This window comes from Amblyomma americanum, chromosome 6 (genome assembly GCF_052857255.1).
Source record: "Amblyomma americanum isolate KBUSLIRL-KWMA chromosome 6, ASM5285725v1, whole genome shotgun sequence".
In the NCBI taxonomy this organism is placed as follows: domain Eukaryota; kingdom Metazoa; phylum Arthropoda; class Arachnida; order Ixodida; family Ixodidae; genus Amblyomma; species Amblyomma americanum.
In genome coordinates this window covers 122,893,905-122,916,260 of record NC_135502.1, presented here as the reverse complement: position 1 = coordinate 122,916,260, position 22,356 = coordinate 122,893,905, and the positions used below count along the sequence as shown (strand labels likewise).

Below are 22,356 nucleotides of genomic sequence, written 5' to 3'. Positions count from 1 at the left end.
ACAATCTTTAGACTGTATATAGTCTATTGTCTATAGATTTATTGTCTACTGTTTATAACAATCCTATATTTCTCTAACAATGTATACACTGCCTTTCGACTAAGTCCATAAAATATCCATTTCTTTTCGTACTGCATGCTCAGTAGAACTGCACCGGGCCGCTGCGGCGGTTAAGTGGTTATGGCGCTCAATCGGCTGCTGACTCGAAAGACGCGGGTTCGTTGCCAGCCGCGGCGGTCGAATTTCGATGGAGGCGAAATTCTTGAGGCCCGTGTAGTGTGCGATGTAAGTGCACGTTAAAGAATCCCAGGCGGTCGGAATTTCCGGAGCCCTTCACTACGGCATCCCTAATTCCCTGAGTTGGCTTGGGACGTTAAACCCCCACGAACCAAACTGCATCGGGTGACCGCAACTATTGTCAGAGTCCTCTGCTTCCTTTGCTATTTCAGGGATAAAAAAATATTGTCCAACGGCTATGCATTACCTTCCTGTGTATTGTTTTTAGAAGCTTTGAAGAGCTAATTTTCCTTAAACCACGACGCATATTGAGAATATATTACAATAATCTTTAATGCTGACAGGTAGAGCGAGGAAAGGCACCTATTTCTGAAGTAAGGGCGCTGCAAACTGTACTACATCGAACGAACACACTCTCCCTTGGAGGAATCGCTCGAGAATATACCATTACATCGTTCTATCGTTACTGTCCAACGCGCATAAATTAAGAAGCATTTCATCAGTGACTGTACATTTATTTCTCTTTAAAACCTCCTGTAAAATAAGGGGAAATAACGGGGGTGATAATTCAAGGATGTGCCCATCTCTCAGAAACGTGGTTAGAAGAGTCTCAAAATCATCGTTCTCTGCGGAATTAAGATATGCCATTTATACCTTTGCAGTTTGCATTCACGTGAAAAAGTGCTGCAACTCAACAATCAGAAACCCAGTATATTTTCGTTCTTCGCCGTACACCTGCTGCATCAGAGGCGATAACACGCTGTGGTCCATACCGGTTTTCCAAACACGAGCACACGCCAAAAAGACGTTATGCTATGCAGAATTATAATTATTTGAAAAGGGCGCCACTTATTATACCATGGGAGATGCGGCGCACATTGACAAAGTAGTAAGGTTTCGGTTTTGGTTTTCGCTAAAGCAATAAGGCTTTTAAATCGCAAGTGGAGAATTTATGCTTTAAACCAATGGCCCTTTGTGTTCTTGGATGCTAGAGCAAGCTACACTTGGCAAGAGTGCAACCAATATAGACATGACCGTGAAATTGGTTTCTGTTTCACTATTTACCCATTTTGCCCGGAGGCGGCGGAAAATCATCCGGGCAGCAAACAACTGTGTGCGCCGGTGTGTCGGCGTCGGCGGCGTTTTCTCTCATGGATTACGTTTCAAATGAAATTCAACTTAATCGTCCACTTACGGTAAGTCTACACGATTATTTTTATTCATTTGGTCTCCTTAGCCTTTCTAAGCAGTGCTGTGTGTGCAGAGCAGATTATGTGCGCAGCGACAAACTTCCAATCCACGTTTGTAAGCGGCGTTTGTAAGCACGTTTGTGTGAGCAGCGGCAGCCGCCATGTTCTCGAATAATGCGCTTACGTCTGTGCCGCTATGTCTTTCCTGACGCGCGGAAAGGCACTCGGTGCGAAACCCGGGACGGTAAGCCCTCCTCGCTAGCTCTCTACTGGCTTTTCCGTGTCGAAAGGTAGGTGCAGAGCCAGAAATATCGCTTAGCCCGTGAGTGAAGGCCGAAATGAAACTATGCGTTAGAGGCGTTTGTCAAAGTATTATTGAAGCGGCGGTGGAGGAATGCTAATAGAGTGACGGTTGAAAAAAAATGATGGTTGCCGGCGCAAATGGCGAGCGTGTACAAACACCGCGAAGAACCTATGAGCTGCATCCGGTCTCCCCTTTCGTTGCACTCGTATCGATTCGTCCATCCCTGTTATCCGAGCGGTTGGCCGCCCCCGCTGGCCTGCGGGCAATTCATTGCGAAAGCTGAGTAAAGGTCGCCTCGACAAGAGATGGCTTACATTTCGTTCCGATAGGCTCGTTCATGAACCCCGCTTACGCGTGCACAAATTTCTCCAGTACCAACTGTGCGAGAGGCAGAGTATGGGTTTCTGATTTCAGACTGCTACATTACAAAACCGCCAATGTAACTTGGCGCTTATTTGCGCCACGAATGCAATTCTGCTCGCGCTGTTTTATTATGGCTGCGCCTTTTGATGAACACGTTAATTGTTTCAATGAAATAATTTTTACTTTGAGCGTGTTCCTTGCTTTCGTTGATTTTTCTATCAGCGTTTGGTTAGGGTACCTGCATGCAAGTGTCTCCTTTTTACATAGAAAAGGAACCAGCGAAAATAGACGCAAGACAAGAACAAAGGAGGCACACACCACAACGCTGGACTTACAACTGGTGTATTGCGATGAAAATCGCTCATTTTAAAGGAATTTCCTGCCTGCGCACCCACCCTACAGACAATACACTTCGCGCACCACATGATGACATGCCTACTATAACGATAAAAACTTGTACTCCTTTTCAGTGATAATCACAGACGGCTCGCTGACGCATTTCTGCTTATTCTTTCTGATCATGAATGCCTCCAATAGCTCACGCTCACGTTTAGATTTCCCCCGCCCGATAATGCTGGCAATGTGAAAACTAGGAGAACATTTGCAGTCCTTTACATGTACGGCTAGATTGCTGCCTGTGCCTGTGCCCAAAGTTGTGCGATGTTGCCTCAGGCGCTCATTTAAGCATGCTCCAGTTTGGCCTATGTAGATTTTCCCGCATGACAATGGGATTGAATACACCACGCCCACTGCGCATGTGGTGAACATAGTCTGGTGTTTCGTGTTGCACACACCAGTTCTGCGCATGTCTGCAAAGGTTTGGGCGCACAAACCGGACAGTTTGCAAGGAGCAGAAAATGCCATAGTGACACCAAACTTCTGAGCCACTTTTTTCAGACCATGTGAAGTCTTGTGGAAGTAAGGCATGACTTCCAACTTTCTTGTTGGCACTTCTACTGGCCTGGCATCCTTTGAAGATAACTTCAGTTTTTTCCCCAAAGATTCCGCCACCGCCAGCAAAACCGAGGGAGGAAACCCAGAACATTGTAGCCGTTCAACCTGCTCCGCCAGACTTTGCTGCATCACATGAGGGCAACTCTTCTTTAAGGCATTCAAAAAACATAAGTTTGCAATGCTGCGCTTCACTAACTTTGAATGGGCCGAATCATACGGCAACAGTGCCTTCTTAGACCTGGGCGCATATTTCCAGCACACGTGTTGATTGGGTAAAAAAGTCAATTCTAAATCCAGGAACCTAATGGTCTTGTCAGAAGGAATCTCATGCGTAAAAACCAAGTTCTTAGAACAAGTGCTAAAAATATTTAAAATCTGGTCTGCCACAAGGGTGAACTGGTCAGTTTCGGTTAAGTTCAAAATTACTAAAAAATCGTCAACATATCTAAAAACCCTTACAACACGTGTGTCGTTTAGAGATCTTTGTAGCATCGAGTCAAACTTTGCTAAAAATATGTTGCACAGCACCGGCGCAACACAGGAGCCGATACAGATTCCATGCTTTTGCACGACATACTCATCTTCATGCTGTGCTATCGTAGAATTCAAGTACACTTTTAAAAGTTCGAGAAAGGACTCTAAAGTGATGCCACACTTATTCTGGAAGGAAATTGTCCCAGATCTTTCAATGAATTCGCGCACAGCAACAAAAAGTTCGTCATGGGGCACAGAATAAAACAAGTCCACAATGTCCACCGAGAAGGCTGCATTAGCGTCGGGGAAACCGCGATTGAGGCACTCCACCAGGCTCATCGAACCCTGCACAACAAAAGGATCCGCAGGCACCAGGCCCTCGAAGGAACACTTTAGGTAGTTTGAAATCACTTTTTGCCATGAACCTTCTTCCGTGACGATCGCCCTGAAAGGGTTGTCAGGCTTATGTGTCTTTGCTGTGAAGAACACACGCAGGGAGTCTTGCTGGCATTTACGAACTTGCTTCTCAATGCTGCCCAAATTCAACCTATTGAGAAGCCTTAAGGCCAACGCCATGGCCTTGCGCGGTTTTACTTCTGCCTTTTTGAAGTTCTTTTCTATAGCTTCGGCCGCTTTCGTCTTAAAAAGGGAAGAGGGAAGCACCGCGAACCCACCTTCCTTGTCAGCTTGAAGGAGACTGAGGCCTTCTTGTTGGAAGTGGGCGACCAAAGGGCGCAGATCCCTGCTTGGTTGACGTCGGCCCGTCCAGGTTCTCATGAGACAGTCAACACCCTCTGAGACGCAACGAGCTTTCTCCTCAAAAGGGGCCTTGTCAGCCACTCTGTGAACCACTGCCAGAAGCTCGTGCTTGCGGGACCTTGGTTCAAGGGAGAACTTAGGTCCGCGCTTCAGGATGTCGTCGAAAACTGAGGGAAGAGTGGCTTCGCCCAGGTACGTGACAGCTGTACCAGTTGCTTTTTGTACCCTTTTCCTGGGCAGAAATCGCCGAAAGTCATTCCAGTAGGCTTCAGTGAGTAGTGAAGCGAGACGAAGATGCTCCCGAAGCCTACTTGCAGCCGCCCAAGGTTTTCCGGCTTGAAGGCACATAAGTCGCATCCATTCCCTCAAGTGTCGGACCTGTCGGTAGAGCTCCGATTTCAAGATTTTGCAAACACGCTTCCAGTGTCCTGTAGAAGGTTGCAGAGGTCCGAAAAGCTGGCAGACTTCTAATGGTGGGATTCCGCACTTCAGTCCATGTGACAGCGCTCGTGCCTTGCAAGTAGTGAGAACAATAGCGTTGATGCAGGAAGATAAACCATCAGTAGATGTACGAAGACACATAAAAGAGCCCGGTGTAGAAGAATAGTAGTTCAGTAGTGCAAACTGCTGGGCTAGTTGGTTCATATTGCATAGAAAAGGAACCAGCGAAAATAGACGCAAGACAAGAACAAAGGAGGCACACACCACAACGCTGGACTTACAACTGGTGTATTGCGATGAAAATCGCTCATTTTAAAGGAATTTTAAAGGAAAGGAAAGGGCACAGGCACAGGCAGCAATCTAGCCGTACATGTAAAGGACTGCAAATGTTCTCCTAGTTTTCACATTGCCAGCATTATCGGGCGGGGGAAATCTAAACGTGAGCGTGAGCTATTGGAGGCATTCATGATCAGAAAGAATAAGCAGAAATGCGTCAGCGAGCCGTCTGTGATTATCACTGAAAAGGAGTACAAGTTTTTATCGTTATAGTAGGCATGTCATCATGTGGTGCGCGAAGTGTATTGTCTGTAGGGTGGGTGCGCAGGCAGGAAATTCCTTTAAAATGAGCGATTTTCATCGCAATACACCAGTTGTAAGTCCAGCGTTGTGGTGTGTGCCTCCTTTGTTCTTGTCTTGCGTCTATTTTCGCTGGTTCCTTTTCTATGCAATATGAACCAACTAGCCCAGCAGTTTGCACTACTGAACTACTATTCTTCTACACCGGGCTCTTTTATGTGTCTTCGTACATCTACTGATGGTTTATCTTCCTGCATCAACGCTATTGTTCTCACTACTTGCAAGGCACGAGCGCTGTCACATGGACTGAAGTGCGGAATCCCACCATTAGAAGTCTGCCAGCTTTTCGGACCTCTGCAACCTTCTACAGGACACTGGAAGCGTGTTTGCAAAATCTTGAAATCGGAGCTCTACCGACAGGTCCGACACTTGAGGGAATGGATGCGACTTATGTGCCTTCAAGCCGGAAAACCTTGGGCGGCTGCAAGTAGGCTTCGGGAGCATCTTCGTCTCGCTTCACTACTCACTGAAGCCTACTGGAATGACTTTCGGCGATTTCTGCCCAGGAAAAGGGTACAAAAAGCAACTGGTACAGCTGTCACGTACCTGGGCGAAGCCACTCTTCCCTCAGTTTTCGACGACATCCTGAAGCGCGGACCTAAGTTCTCCCTTGAACCAAGGTCCCGCAAGCACGAGCTTCTGGCAGTGGTTCACAGAGTGGCTGACAAGGCCCCTTTTGAGGAGAAAGCTCGTTGCGTCTCAGAGGGTGTTGACTGTCTCATGAGAACCTGGACGGGCCGACGTCAACCAAGCAGGGATCTGCGCCCTTTGGTCGCCCACTTCCAACAAGAAGGCCTCAGTCTCCTTCAAGCTGACAAGGAAGGTGGGTTCGCGGTGCTTCCCTCTTCCCTTTTTAAGACGAAAGCGGCCGAAGCTATAGAAAAGAACTTCAAAAAGGCAGAAGTAAAACCGCGCAAGGCCAAGGCGTTGGCCTTAAGGCTTCTCAATAGGTTGAATTTGGGCAGCATTGAGAAGCAAGTTCGTAAATGCCAGCAAGACTCCCTGCGTGTGTTCTTCACAGCAAAGACACATAAGCCTGACAACCCTTTCAGGGCGATCGTCACGGAAGAAGGTTCATGGCAAAAAGTGATTTCAAACTACCTAAAGTGTTCCTTCGAGGGCCTGGTGCCTGCGGATCCTTTTGTTGTGCAGGGTTCGATGAGCCTGGTGGAGTGCCTCAATCGCGGTTTCCCCGACGCTAATGCAGCCTTCTCGGTGGACATTGTGGACTTGTTTTATTCTGTGCCCCATGACGAACTTTTTGTTGCTGTGCGCGAATTCATTGAAAGATCTGGGACAATTTCCTTCCAGAATAAGTGTGGCATCACTTTAGAGTCCTTTCTCGAACTTTTAAAAGTGTACTTGAATTCTACGATAGCACAGCATGAAGATGAGTATGTCGTGCAAAAGCATGGAATCTGTATCGGCTCCTGTGTTGCGCCGGTGCTGTGCAACATATTTTTAGCAAAGTTTGACTCGATGCTACAAAGATCTCTAAACGACACACGTGTTGTAAGGGGTTTTTAGATATGTTGACGATTTTTTAGTAATTTTGAACTTAACCGAAACTGACCAGTTCACCCTTGTGGCAGACCAGATTTTAAATATTTTTAGCACTTGTTCTAAGAACTTGGTTTTTACGCATGAGATTCCTTCTGACAAGACCATTAGGTTCCTGGATTTAGAATTGACTTTTTTACCCAATCAACACGTGTGCTGGAAATATGCGCCCAGGTCTAAGAAGGCACTGTTGCCGTATGATTCGGCCCATTCAAAGTTAGTGAAGCGCAGCATTGCAAACTTATGTTTTTTGAATGCCTTAAAGAAGAGTTGCCCTCATGTGATGCAGCAAAGTCTGGCGGAGCAGGTTGAACGGCTACAATGTTCTGGGTTTCCTCCCTCGGTTTTGCTGGCGGTGGCGGAATCTTTGGGGAAAAAACTGAAGTTATCTTCAAAGGATGCCAGGCCAGTAGAAGTGCCAACAAGAAAGTTGGAAGTCATGCCTTACTTCCACAAGACGTCACATGGTCTGAAAAAAGTGGCTCAGAAGTTTGGTGTCACTATGGCATTTTCTGCTCCTTGCAAACTGTCCGGTTTGTGCGCCCAAACCTTTGCAGACATGCGCAGAACTGGTGTGTGCAACACGAAACACCAGACTATGTTCACCACATGCGCAGTGGGCGTGGTGTATTCAATCCCATTGTCATGCGGGAAAATCTACATAGGCCAAACTGGAGCATGCTTAAATGAGCGCCTGAGGCAACATCGCACAACTTTGGGCACAGGCACAGGCAGCAATCTAGCCGTACATGTAAAGGACTGCAAATGTTCTCCTAGTTTTCACATTGCCAGCATTATCGGGCGGGGGAAATCTAAACGTGAGCGTGAGCTATTGGAGGCATTCATGATCAGAAAGAATAAGCAGAAATGCGTCAGCGAGCCGTCTGTGATTATCACTGAAAAGGAGTACAAGTTTTTATCGTTATAGTAGGCATGTCATCATGTGGTGCGCGAAGTGTATTGTCTGTAGGGTGGGTGCGCAGGCAGGAAATTCCTTTAAAATGAGCGATTTTCATCGCAATACACCAGTTGTAAGTCCAGCGTTGTGGTGTGTGCCTCCTTTGTTCTTGTCTTGCGTCTATTTTCGCTGGTTCCTTTTCTATGCAATATGAACCAACTAGCCCAGCAGTTTGCACTACTGAACTACTAGTCTCCTTTTTACTGCTCTGTCCGGGCTGCACTTGAAGAAAAAACTTAACTGAATTTGAGATGGTATTTCACCCTTACAATAATGAGCTTGTTGTCTGAAGCTCACGTATGGTTCTGAAATGGCGCTGATGCAGCCACTATGTGCTGTTTTAGTTTTTCTGGATAATGAGCACGGCATGGAAGCGCTGTAACCCGCTTGTTCCAAAGAGCGCACTCTAGTGTATGAGTATGCTGTTTCGTCTTAGTGTTTCAAGTTGTGGGCGCAAAACCGTGATGAACTGGTTCGCAGTTTGCCTGGTAGGTTTTGCATGGCTTGTGCCCGTTTCAGTATCGGCGTACGTACCAGGCTTCGTGCAGGGTATTTCGGGATTTTGAAGCACTTGTTCAATAGCGTGTATAAGAATAAATGCTTGAATATTCTCCAGTTGGGATTCTTTTGCAAGGAGCACTACTGAATGTACGTTTTATGGAGCAACATTCTCAACAGCTCGTAGCGAGTCAATGATAAGTGGGACAAGTTTTCTAAGTATTATATTCCAATTAATGTAAAGGGAATATATGCAGAGGTCAGTATTCGCAGTAGGTATTTAGTGTAGAGGTAGTGTGCTGCACAGAATGTGGATATTAGTTATGTTTTATGACAGCCACATAGAATTTGTCATGCATATTTATTGAAATAATGAATCCGGCGCGATGGCTCAGTGGTTATCGTGTTCTTCAGGTGCTCAAGTTATGCCAAGTCATCAGTTATGTTATGAAAAGTTACGTCAAGTTATCGTCACCACTGCAAAGTAGCGACGATAACTGCGACCATCACATAACCGTCTCTGCCTTTGTGCAGATTAACCACTGTGCAGCCATACATCTCACTGGTCATCGCACGTGCCCTGAAGACGCACGGTAGTCTGGAGCAGCGGACCAGGAAGGCGTGGTCGTCGGTGTCACCCGGAAATCCGGCACAGCATCAACGGTTCACTGTGGGCTATAAAAGAATATCCCTTGCACTGGGACCCCACTTGGCTGGGGTGACCGTAACTGCGAGCATCATGTAACCGTCTCTGCCTTTTTGCAGGTTTGTGCATAATTATGCCTCACTGAATGTGATTTTGTTTTCCTTTTTTGTCGGCGCTGCTCCTAAGTGGCTGGGTTTTTTGGAAAAGATCTGAGCGTACTAAGCTCGTTGTGCTTGCCGTCTTCCACTCACTGATAGCATCTTTGCAACATGCTCAGAGTGCAAATTTAATTTTCATCGTGGTGCATGTGCGGGAATAACAGAAGAATCTTTCAATGCTAAGCACGAAGCTAGAAAGAAAGCATGGATATGTGACTTGTCGAGGCAACCACAAGGGCACAAGCATCACAGAAAATCCGCAGCATGATTCCGACGTGATACTCAGATTACTGCAGACTGAAACGAAGCTTGATGCTCTTTTGCCTTTGCAAAAAAGTTTGATGCACTTGAGACGCAAATGCAGTTGGTCTCTGATAAGTTTGACGACTTTCAGAACCACCTGACTGTTCAAGAAAAAAACTACAAAACAACTAACGAAATGAGTTGAAGGGCTGGAATCTAACAATTTAGATAGTGATATAACTCAGCTGAAGCAGGACCTAGATGATTTGGAGTGGTGTAGTTGCTTTCTAACTCTAGAGCTTCATATATTGACTGAAACCCAGGATGTGGACTTGCTAAGCAAAGTAAATGAGATTGTAGAAAAGCTGCAAGTTAAGGCTATTACACAAGACGACATTACCGCTGTGCATTACCTACACAAGGCTGAACTGACGAAAACATTGCAAACCTTTTCGACATGCACTTTGTAGAAGTTGGTGCCTAAAATAATATTCGTGGTACATTATCATGTGAACAATACATGAATGTTCAATGTCCTCAAGCTGTATTTCTCACTCCAACTTACGCTGAAGAAGTCCTCAACATAATCATGATGCTGAAGGACAACTATGCATCAGCCTACGATGATGTGAAAGTTTCCCCCGTGAAAGCTGTAGCCGCACTGATAACTCCAGTCCTTGCGCATATATGCAACTGCATACTTCAAGTAGGGATATTTCCAAACCAAATGAATCTTGCTCGTGTTCCAGCTATTCATAAAGGTGGTGCTTTTGAAGACTTGAACAACTATAGACCAATGTCAGTGCTTTAAGTCTTTTCAAAAGTTGCTGAACACATAATGAACGAAAGAATTGTCGATTTCCTCACTCTGCATAACTTGATAGTAAACAAGCAGTTTGGATTCAGAAAGAATAAGGCAACTGAAACTGCTTTACTTTATATTAAGCAGAAAATTCTTGACAACATTAAGAATTGAAAGCTTACTTTGGGTTTATTTCTAGATTTCAGGAAAGCCTTTGATTATGGCCATCATGATATATTATTAATAAAGCTACCGTTCTATGGAATCCAAGGTACAGCACATGCCCTGATGGAAAGCTGCTTAATTTGCAGGGAGCAATACACCACAATAAAGAGCACCGACTCTGATCGAGGCACAATCAAATACTGAGTTCCATAGGGATCCATTCTAGGCCCCATAGTATTCTTGATATATATGAGTGATATTGTAAACACCCAGGCTGCTCTGAAATGGTATTACATGCAGATGACACTAATGTATTTTTTTTCAGGTTGCAATAAAAGCTTCGTTTACAGGGAAGCAAATGAATGGCTTCACTATTTAGACTTTTGGTTAACATTTAATAAACTAGACCTAAAGATAAACAAGATGGAATACCTGATTTTCATGCCTAAAGGTAGCAAAAAAGATTGTGAGTTCAAATTAAAGTTCAGGAATAACATTATCAACCAGTGTAAGAGGATTTGCTTTCCAGGTGTTTCTTTCATGAAACGTTTTTCTGGAATTCGCACACGGAAGCTCTCCGAATTAAACGTAACGTGTTTTTGGCATATTAAACAGGTTGCCAGTGAAGCAACAAACTTACTATGCTCTCTTTCATTCACGTTTAACATACTGCTCCCTGGTATCGTCAGACACAACACAAAGAAACGTTGATTAGCTGCACCTTCTGCAAAAGCACTCAATGTGTGGTATTCGAAAATTCCAAAAATAGAACATTGCTTGCTATACTTTAAGATCTATGACATACTAGAGATCAGTAAGCTATTAAAATATGTTATTTCTGGAAATCGTGCGCCAGTATATGTTACTCCGTTCAAATATTGCGGTTCAATACAAAAAGAAACACTCCACATCTCCTTAGAGAAGATAAAGTACAGGTGCCCCGATCTCGCACCAACTATGGTGATGTGAGATTATGTATGAAAATAGCAAATTTATTGAATCAATATCCAGCCATCTTTGAATTATCAATCTACCCATCACTACCTAAAGAAAACACTAAGACATATGTACCTAATGGAATAATAAGTCAAAGAATTTCTTTTGTGTCATGGATGATATTTGGGTGTGTTGTACGTGTAAATAGTATTCGGGAATCTGTAAACCTTTTTTTTTCCATATACAGAAGCATGCAAACAGTCCTCAGGGTTGTCCATTTGTTTTGTTTTGTGTGCTTGCATACATATTGGTTGTTGTACGATGTACTGTACTGCAAATGTGTTCGAATATGCCTATAGTGGTTGCCACTGCTGTCAGGGCTGGGATGGCCTCATCAGGCAAAAATGCCATTAGCCTTCTCACCCAGGACAAATTTTGTATATTTTTTGTCGCAACTAAACTGTACTACTACTACAACCTAAATGTGCAGGTTCAATCCTGGTCTAGCCTGTCGCGTTTTGATAGAGACAAAATGCTAGGGGCCTGTGTTCTATGCAATGTCAGTAGCCGGTAAGAAACCGCAGGTGGCCGAAATTACTCCGCAACCTTTCACTACAGCGCCTCTCATAGCCTGAGTCACCTTGGGTTTTTGGGCCACATGAAACCTAACCAAAACATTGACTAGCTTTCTTGAATGGGATAGCCAGGATATATATGCCTTCTGTTGTAAAGCACATTTGTAGAGATGGAGTGGGAATTTCTTTTCAGTTCCTCTTATTTTTTTTCTTCCTTTGTACAGGTCAACATGCCTGGATGACTGACTGCAGAAAACAGGTCCCTAGATTGCTTCTGAGGAAACTATATTTGGACCATTACTTTCAACATTTATTTTTGTGGTGCATTCTTATGATGCATGTATTGCATATTCCTTGCCTGCATAGCTTGGAAATAAACTATATTGTAAGTATCTTGATCGTCATGTCATTTGTGAAGACCGTGTGGTGACCTTTTTCAACAGTTGCAGACTGTCTATAGGAGTCTGCAGACAATGGTCTATTAGGGTTTTTTTAGACAGAGCTCTATAGACTGTCTATAGACAAATATCTACAGCATTGCCAGGCCACATAACTGTGGAATGTCTATTGACAGTCTATAGACCTATGTCTACTGGACCAGTAGATTTTTATCTAGACAGAAATCTACAGGAAGTGTATGGCCTAAGTCTATAGATCATCTATAGACTGCCTATAGACCTGTGTCTATCTGCAGTAGACATTTGACTATAGACGGTCTATGTACAGAAGTTTATAGGAAGTGTATGGCCGTAAATCTATAAATCTTCTATAGACTGTCTATGGACCTATCTACTTTCAGTAGACATTTGTCTATGGACTGTCTATAGACAAAAGCCTACTAAAAGTGTATGGCCATAAATCTATAGATTGTGTAAGACAGGTCTAAAGGATTTGTCTATAGACAGTCTATAGACTTATTAGACTAATGTTCATAGACAGTCTATGGACTGTCTAAAGAAATTTTTATAAGGGCATTGGCTGAGTTCAACCGTCCTGAACCGGCATTCGTCACCCATGACGGCCTCTATTAATTCCCCGTGATGCCATGCAGCCTCTGTAATGCTCCCGCCACATTTAAACGAATGATGGACATATTGCGCGGTCTCAAGTGGAACGTATGTCTCTGCTATTTAGATGATGTCGGGTTTTTGCCCGATCTTCCGACGCATCTCAAATGCTTGCGCCAGATATTTAACTGCCTCACGAGTGCTGGCGTTCAACTTAATCTCAAGAAATGTCACCTTGGCGTCCGGCAGCTGACAATACTCGGCCAACTCGTCTCCGAAGACAGAGTCCTGCCAGATCCTGACAAACTGCGTGATGTGGCTGACTTCCCTTAACCGTCTTCTACAAAACAGGTGCGCCGATTTGTGCGTCTCTGCTCCTATTTTCGGCGCTTTGTGCCCGGTTTCGCCTCTATCGTAGCGCCCCTTAGGAAACTCTTGAATGGTACCGCCGACCTGTGAACGTGGGACACGGCCTGCGATTAAGCTTTTTCTGCGTTCCGTCGTCTTCTAACTTCACAACTTATCCTTCGACATTACGACCCCAGTGCTCCTACTGAGGTGCACACCGACGCAAGCGGAAGCAACCTCGCTGCTGTCTTTGCCTACCGCAAGCCGGAATTTGCTGAATACGTCATTGCGTAGGTCAGCCATGCCCTCCGCAAAGCTAAGTCGAACTACAGCGTGACAGAAAAGGAGCGTCTCGCCGTAGCGTGGCCTCTGAGAAAAAATTCCGCCCATAATTATATGGCCGCCCGTTCACCGTCGTTACTGATCACCACGCCTTGTGCTGGTTGGCCTCGATTAAAGATCCCTCACGGGGCCTTAGCCGCTGGGCCCTCCGTCTTCAGGAATTCGCTATTACCGTAGTTTACCTGTCGGGCCTGAAGTACTCCGCAGCCAACGCCTTGTCACGCCTGCCACTGCCCTCTCCTGCACTCTCTTCGCTGATATCTGGTTACCTACTCGCAGCGCCGACTACCATTGACATTCCCCTTCAACAACGTCACGATCTATGCATTTAATCCTTGCTTGACGTCCTTCGTGCACACTCTACGGCCTCCTTTCCTCGGGGGCCCGTCGCCGCCAAGCTTCCCATTTTGCCCTCCGCGGCGATCTTCTGTAACGCCGCAACTATCGACCGGACTACCGGAAGTGGTTTCTCGCGATTCTCCGACATCTCCGGTCTGAGATGTGTGCACACCACCATGCCGACCCTCAGAACACTCTGGCTCGCTGAAAACCTGACAGTGACTACGCCAGAGGTACTATGGCGGGGCATGCACAACTTCGTTCAGCGCTACGTTCGCTCCTGCACTGCCTGTCAGCAGCGGAAGTCGACACCTCGCCCCTCGACTGTCCCCTTAAAGCCATTACCGTGCCCGGCTCCCCTTTCAGTCGTGTGGGCATCGACCTGTATGGGCCGCTCCCCTTCACGACCGCCGAGAATCGATGGATGATAGTCGCCGCGGACCACCTCACTCGGTATACTGAGACCACTACCCTAACTGCGGCTACTGCTCGCGATGTAGCCTTATTCCTTTTCATCACTTCGTACTTCGTCACGGCGCTCCACGAGAACTTCTCAGTGACCGCGGCCGTGTTTTCTTGTCAGAAGCTGTTCACGAGCTTCTCGATGCGTGCTACACAGTCCACCGCACCACTACTGCTTACCACCTAAAATCAACAGCCTGATCGAGCGCTCCAACCGGACTTTTGGGGATATGATCGCCATGTGCATTTGCTCCGACAGCTCTATTTGGGATCAGGTTCTTCCGTTCGTAGCCTATGTATATAACACCGCATCTCAAGCAACCACCGGCTCTTCCCAAATCTTTCTTTCATTCGGCCGCGAGCCTTCCTGAATATTGGACAAAATCCTCCCAACAACCCCGACAGCTCGGAATACACTCCCTTTTCTGACATTACCTGCCACGCTGAGCAGTGCTGTCAGTTGGCTCGCTTCTTCACCCTAAAACGTCAAGGCCTCCACAAACATGAGTCCGACCAAGACACGTCCGTTGTTCATTTCTCCACTGGCCCATTGGTTTGGCTCTCTGCTCCGGCTGCGTCCAGATATTCGATCAAGCACATCGGCCCTTACCGCATCTTAGACCGCACGTCACCTGTGAACTACATCATCGCACCGGTGACACCTTCTTTGGACCATCGCCGCCGTGGCCGCAACGCCGTTCAATTCAGCCGCTTGAAGCCCTATTTCAGCCCCCTCATCGTCTGCTCGCCTTGAGTCGCCGGGATGGCTCCCTCTTACCGCCGCAGCAGTTGGAATGAAGATGATGATCCAGCACCGACGCCAACGATGACGAAGTGCTTGCGCCGCCCATCGGATGCTCGTGCTGGAAAGCGGCGACTTTTGCCCAGGTCTCTCGCCTCGTCGTCGTTGCCGGCGTTTTCAACGTGCCAATAAACCGCCCTAGATCTGGGGCGGTATTACGGATCACTTTCAAAAACAGTCTCAATTTGGAATTTTTAACGTCAAAATGATGACACTGCGAGATGCCGACCGCGGAATGAGCCAATTAGCAGCAAGGTTGCGGTGGCTATTAGCAGGCCTCCGCCCCCGAACCATTTATTCGGACAAGAGACCGTAGACTAATGTTTTGCTGTAAAGACGCTGTTAATAAAACGAGGAATGTTTTATTTTGCTAAGAAACTGTATTTCAAACTCAACAGCACCAAGCAAAACAAGCAGTGTTTTTAGTTTTGCAATTAAGTTTGCTGCTCAGTCACTTTTGTTGCCGCGAAGGTGTGCTGTCAGCGGTAAAACGTGAACATGTTAGCCTAAAAATAAACAGAAACGCGATGAAGAAAACAAGTAATGTTTTATTTTGGTAATAAACTGTGTCGAATACTCAACAACAGGAAGGAAAACTAGAAGCATTCTCAGTTTTGCGATTAAATTTTCTGTAGGGTAACTACTCTTGCCATGAGGGCGCGCAGGCGGTGGTATAACGTGAACATACAGCTTATTCCGTGACTAGCTCCTGTTTTTTTTGTGTGTCGTCTAAAATCAAGCTACTATGTGGATGTCTTAAGTGCTCAAAAAAATCTGATTGAAGGCAGTGAATGCTACGGGCCTTCCGAGATCAACTTACAAGCAGCGCTTGGCTCGAAAATCGACGACAACTTTAGTCTGTGTTCTCGGTCGGCGCCTATCGATGACCGAGTGACGTGTTGTTCTGTTTGTTTCCTTTATAAAATACCTGAAAACCATGAAACATCACACAGAAGCAACTGCCGATAGACGGGGACAGACAGGTGCAGCTGCTGATAGCTTGCAATCTCGGTTCGGGAAATGAGAGCCGACACGGCCCGGTTCTGTGGCAGCAATCACTCTTCTGCCTTGTAACCAAATGATACCGCCCACATCGGGCTAAGCACTTTATGTTCCGTTGGTACTTTTGTAGCTCCGTTCGGATGATGTTCAGTTGTTGCGGTAGCTTCCTTTTTTTTCCTGTGCAAGATGCAGAAATTGTGATGTTTATGCTCCAAAAAATGACGCCGCTACAAGCTACAAGGGTGAGCCTGGCTAGTTACACCAATGCTGACACGTTACACTATGATACTGTGTATTGCCACCCTTTTGTTAATTATAATATCAGCATAAACAAATGACACATATTACAATGTTGAAATAAATAGCATTTCCTGTCGAAGAAACCAAGGAAAAATGCATCTGACAGCGCTTGTGTTGTGGAGGCAATCATAGTGCATCATTTATATCAATATGTTGGTAAAAGACACCTTACAGCAGTGCTCACTTACACATCTCAATCCTGCATGTCTGTATGCTCTTTAATGTCATATTCAGCAAAGCCTGGATGTAGGCTACTTGGCATGAGTCTTCTGCTGTATAGCAGAGCGTCCTGTATAGCTGTTGATATCACTGAGGAGGTACATGCTTAGCGGCGTCATTTTTTTTATGCAGGACACTATGCGTACCCACTTGAACCATGGCTCCTTGCACCAGTTGCGTGGCATCACAGACCCCGCTCAGCAGAAGGCCTATACAACACGCCACATGCTTTCACACAATGTGTGGTTGAGCGCTGTATCGGTACGCTGAAGAGCTGCTTCCGGTGCTTGCAAAGGCACCGGATGCACCACTGCCAGTGGGAGTGGACTGTGTGCGTCTTCACTGCGCGTGCCGCACTTCACAACTTCCTCCATCTTCCTCACTTCCTCACCTACCCCCAGTGAAGAGCAATGCGCAATTGTACTTTCGGCCTCTGTAGGACGACCCGTCTCCAGATACAGGCGTACCTAGGGATGGTGCAGCGACAGTTGCGGTGGAAAATCTAGCGTCCCGAGACGACTCATCATGCTGGCGTGGAGAGTCATATCAGCCACTGTTCCTGTTGCCACTGTCATAGCATCATGTCAGTGCACAATACACACCTGCTAGTGTGTGAGCAACTGTGGAATGTGGTTGTACCCTTGGCTAAGCTATGTGTGGCCAGAAGCCTGAAGTGACGAACAAGTGCCCCCACCGGCGGCCACTTCATTTTCAGTGTGTTTGCCAGTACACCTCCCAGTCCCTCAGCAGAGTGTTGCACAGTCTCTTCCTGAAGGCGGAAAAGGTGTTGAAGCAACTCGCCCAATTTGTGAAAAGCATCATTTTTAACTCTCTTTTGTTAATGCTTATGCCAGCCCAGCTGCCCCTTCTCTGCTATCTCCTTCCAGCTTGGTGGAGCGCCTGCGGTTATTACCTGTGTGACGAACATGCATGAAAGAAAAGTGTAGTGCTGGAACAAGGCACGAAATATTTTTAATGCTTGTTGGAATCAAAAAGCAACGCCAAAGCGGTTTTTTAGTGTATCACACATTCCGTAAGTGCGTTTACTTTTTTAGGCACAGCATTTGACACGAGTGTTTCTATTGAAGAAAAGTCAGTGCACCTACAAGCTGACTTTACCTTGATGTACAATTATCATATGGCATTTTCGAGTACAGTTAAGAAAGAAATATTTGAAAAATTGATTTCAAAGTGCCTGCTTTTTTTTTCATACAGAGGCTACTTGTACAATAAACACTGCAAAGTACAGTGTACATAACGCATTTTCAGACCTGGAAATCATTTTGGCACATATAAGATGTGTCAATACCAAAGCTGAGCTTTTAGTTTATTGGCTAGGGGTTTCACTCTCTGCTAAAAGCTCTACCTACTGCAAGGATACCGTTGTACAACAATGCATAATAAATATTGCAAGGTGCAGTGGCTACAATGACTGCTGAATGACAAGAACATCTTCACTGGTAGACAAAGATGTGTAAACATCACAGACACAGCATCAAGGAGATGGTGTGTGAGTAGAGGTTAGTTTACCACCACAAATCATGCAACACCGTTACTGGAAATGCTTTACAGCTCTAAGAATATACAGGCAGCCTCATTATAGGAAATTTTGAGCACTCGGTTATTGCCCCATAACTGACACCTAGCTAGCTCGTTTGCGTAACACAAGGCTATGAAGTCTTGTCCATGATGACACGAGACGGTAACAATGCCGAATGGCCGGACAAGCTACTTATGCTATCGCATATGTGTGACAAGTGCAAGTGCTTTCAAGCTACTTTTCGTCTAGGTATTTAATATCCTAGTCATTTTCAACTGGTTGTTCCCTTTCTAACTTGAGCGGCCTGTATACAGGGTGCCTCAGATAAGATGGACCATAATTTAAAAAAAACCTAAGTAGTCTTCCGACCTAAAAGGAAGTGCATGTTAGAAGCTATGCAAAGTTTTTAAAGCCCTTCAAGCAATGCCCTCACCAAACACAGCTATACCAACATCACTCCGCCTGCTGAGCAAAATACAATAAAATATTACACATCACGGCCCCAGTCCTCCTTACCTCACTGCCCTGGATCATATGCAACTCAAGCGCTGTGTACCAGCGAACATGAACAAACTTGCTAAACTTTCTGCCCAGTTGCAATTAGCCTCTACACAAGCCATACAAGCAAACTACTTATTTTGTGGTTGACCCTGGATCTACTAAAAGATCAGCAAATAACGTTAATGGAACAAGCTCGTTCTCTCCTCGGTGACAATAGCAAGTTATCAAATCAAGTGCCTCCTTTCTCTTTAAACAAACTAAGTGGAGCATAAACATCACAATTTCTGCATCTTGCACAGGAAAAAAAAGAAGCTACCGCAACAACTGAACATCATCCGAACGGAGCTACAAAAGTACCAACGGAACATAAAGTGCTTAGCCCGATGTGGGCGGTATCATTTGGTTACAAGGCAGAAGAGTGATTGCTGCCACAGAACCGGGCCGTGTCGGCTCTCATTTCCCAAACCGAGATTGCAAGCTATCAGCAGCTGCACCTGTCTGTCCCCGTCTATCGGCAGTTGCTTCTGTGTGATGTTTCATGGTTTTCAGGTATTTTATAAAGGAAACAAACAGAACAACACGTCACTCGGTCATCGATAGGCGCCGACCGAGAACACAGACTAAAGTTGTCGTCGTCGATTTTCGAGCCAAGCGCTGCTTGTAAGTTGATCTCGGAAGGCCCGTATCATTCACTGCCTTCAATCAGATTTTTTTGCGCACTTAAGACATCCACATAGTAGCTTGATTTTAGACGACACACAAAAAAACAGGAGCTAGTCACGGAATCAGCTGTATGTTCACGTTATACCACCGCCAGCGCGCCCTCATGGCAAGAGTAGTTACCCTACAGAAAATTTAATCGCAAAACTGAGAATGCTTCTAGTTTTCCTTCCTGTTGTTGAGTATTCGACACAGTTTATTACCAAAATAAAACATTACTTGTTTTCTTCATCGCGTTTCTGTTTATTTTTAGGCTAACATGTTCACGTTTTACCGCTGACAGCACACCTTCGCGGCAACAAAAGTGACTGAGCAGCAAACTTAATTGCAAAACTAAAAACACTGCTTGTTTTGCTTGGTGCTGTTGAGTTTGAAATACAGTTTCTTAGCAAAATAAAACATTCCTCGTTTTATTAACAGCGTCTTTACAGCAAAACATTAGTCTACGGTCTCTTGTCCGAATAAATGGTTCGGGGGCGGAGGCCTGCTAATAGCCACCGCAACCTTGCTGCTAACTGGCTCATTCCGCGGTCGGCATCTCGCAGTGTCATCATTTTCACGTTAAAAATTCCAAATTGAGACTGTTTTTGAAAGTGATCCGTAATACCGCCCCAGATCTAGGGCGGTTTATTGGCACGTTGAAAACGCCGGCAACGACGACGAGGCGAGAGACCTGGGCAAACGTCGCCGCTTTCCAGCACGAGCATCCGATGGGCGGCGCAAGCACTTCGTCATCGTTGGCGTCGGTGCTGGATCATCATCTTCATTCCAACTGCTGCGGCGGTAAGAGGGAGCCATCCCGGCGACTCAAGGCGAGCAGACGATGAGGGGGCTGAAATAGGGCTTCAAGCGGCTGAAGTGAACGGCGTTGCGGCCACGGCGGCGATGGTCCAAAGAAGGTGTCACCGGTGCGATGATGTAGTTCACAGGTGACGTGCGGTCTAAGATGCGGTAAGGGCCGATGTGCTTGATCGATTATCTGGACGCAGCCGGAGCAGAGAGCCAAACCAATGGGCCAGTGGAGAAATGAACAACGGACGTGTCTTGGTCGGACTCATGTTTGTGGAGGCCTTGACGTTCTAGGGTGAAGAAGCGAGCCAACTGACAGCACTGCTCAGCGTGGCAGGTAATGTCAGAAAAGGGAGTTTATTCCGAGCTGTCGGGGTTGTTGGGAGGATTTTGTCCAATATTCAGGAACGCTCGCGGCCGAATGAAAGAAAGATTTGGGAAGAGCCGGTGGTTGCTTGAGATGCGGTGTTATATGCCTAGGCTACGAACGGAAGAACCTGATCCCAATTAGAGCTGTCGGAGCAAATGCACATGGCGATCATATCCCCAAAAGTCCGGTTGGAGCGTTCGATCAGGCTGTTGATTTTAGGTGGTAAGCAGTAGTGGTGCGGTGGACTGTGTAGCACGCATCGAGAAGCTCGTGAACAGCTTCTGACAAGGAAACACGGCCGCGGTCACTGAGAAGTTCTCGTGGAGCGCCGTGACGCAGTACGAAGTGATGAAAAGGAATAAGGCTACATCGCGAGCAGTAGCCGCAGTTAGGGTAGTGGTCTCAGTATACCGAGTGAGTTGGTCCGCGGCGACTATGATCCATCGATTCTCGGCGGTCGTGAAGGGGAGCGGCCCATACAGGTCGATGCACACACGACTGAAAGGGGAGCCGGGCACGGTAATGGCTTTAAGGGGACAGTCGAGGGGCAAGGTGTCGACTTCCGCTGCTGACAGGCAGTGCAGGAGCGAACGTAGCGCTGAACGAAGTTGTGCATGCCCCGCCATAGTACCTCTGGCGTAGTCACTGTCAGGTTTTCAGCGAGCCAGAGTGTTCTGAGGGTCGGCATGGTGGTGTGCACACATCTCAGACCGGAGATGTCGGAGAATCGCGAGAAACCACTTCCGGTAGTCCGGTCGATAGTTGCGGCGTTACAGAAGATCGCCGCGGAGGGCAAAATGGGAAGCTTGGCGGCGACGGGCCCCCGAGGAAAGGAGGCCGTAGAGTGTGCACGAAGGACGTCAAGCAAGGATTAAATGCATAGATCGTGACGTTGTTGAAGGGGAATGTCAATGGTAGTCGGCGCTGCGAGTAGGTAACCAGATATCAGCGAAGAGAGTGCAGGTGAGGGCAGTGGCAGGCGTGACAAGGCGTTGGCTACGGAGTACTTCAGGCCCGACAGGTAAACTACGGTAATAGCGAATTCCTGAAGACGGAGGGCCCAGCGGCTAAGGCCCCGTGAGGGATCTTTAATCGAGGCCAACCAGCACAAGGCGTGGTGATTAGTAACGACGGTGAACGGGCGGCCATATAATTATGGGCGGAATTTTTTCTCAGAGGCCACGCTACGGCGAGACGCTCCTTTTCTGTCACGCTGTAGTTCGACTTAGCTTTGCGGAGAGCATGGCTGACCTACGCAATGACGTATTCAGCAAATTCCGGCTTGCGGTAGGCAAAGACAGCAGCGAGGCTGCTTCCGCTTGCGTCGGTGTGCACCTCAGTAGGAGCACTGGGGTCGTAATGTCGAAGGATAAGTTGTGAAGTTAGAAGACGACGGAACGCAGAAAAAGCTTCATCGCAGGCCGTGTCCCACGTTCACAGGTCGGCGGTACCATTCAAGAGTTTCCTAAGGGGCGCTACGATAGAGGCGAAACCGGGCACAAAGCGCCGAAAATAGGAGCAGAGACGCACAAATCGGCGCACCTGTTTTGTAGAAGACGGTTTAGGGAAGTCAGCCACATCACGGAGTTTGTCAGGATCTGGCAGGACTCTGTCTTCGGAGACGAGTTGGCCGAGTATTGTCAGCTGCCGGACGCCAAAGTGACATTTCTGGAGATTAAGTTGAACGCCAGCACTCGTGAGGCAGTTAAATATCTG

General features: G+C 46.6%; 1 long non-coding RNA gene across 1 annotated transcript; it reads left to right on the top strand.

The window, feature by feature from the left end:
* The first annotated feature begins 1,354 nt into the window (after positions 1 to 1,354).
* Positions 1,355 to 12,282, top strand: LOC144094972 (uncharacterized). The gene is made up of 3 exons (XR_013306639.1): positions 1,355 to 1,433; positions 8,909 to 9,139; positions 12,124 to 12,282. It is a non-coding gene; the product is annotated as an uncharacterized LOC144094972 (long non-coding RNA).
* The last annotated feature ends 10,074 nt before the right edge of the window (positions 12,283 to 22,356 follow it).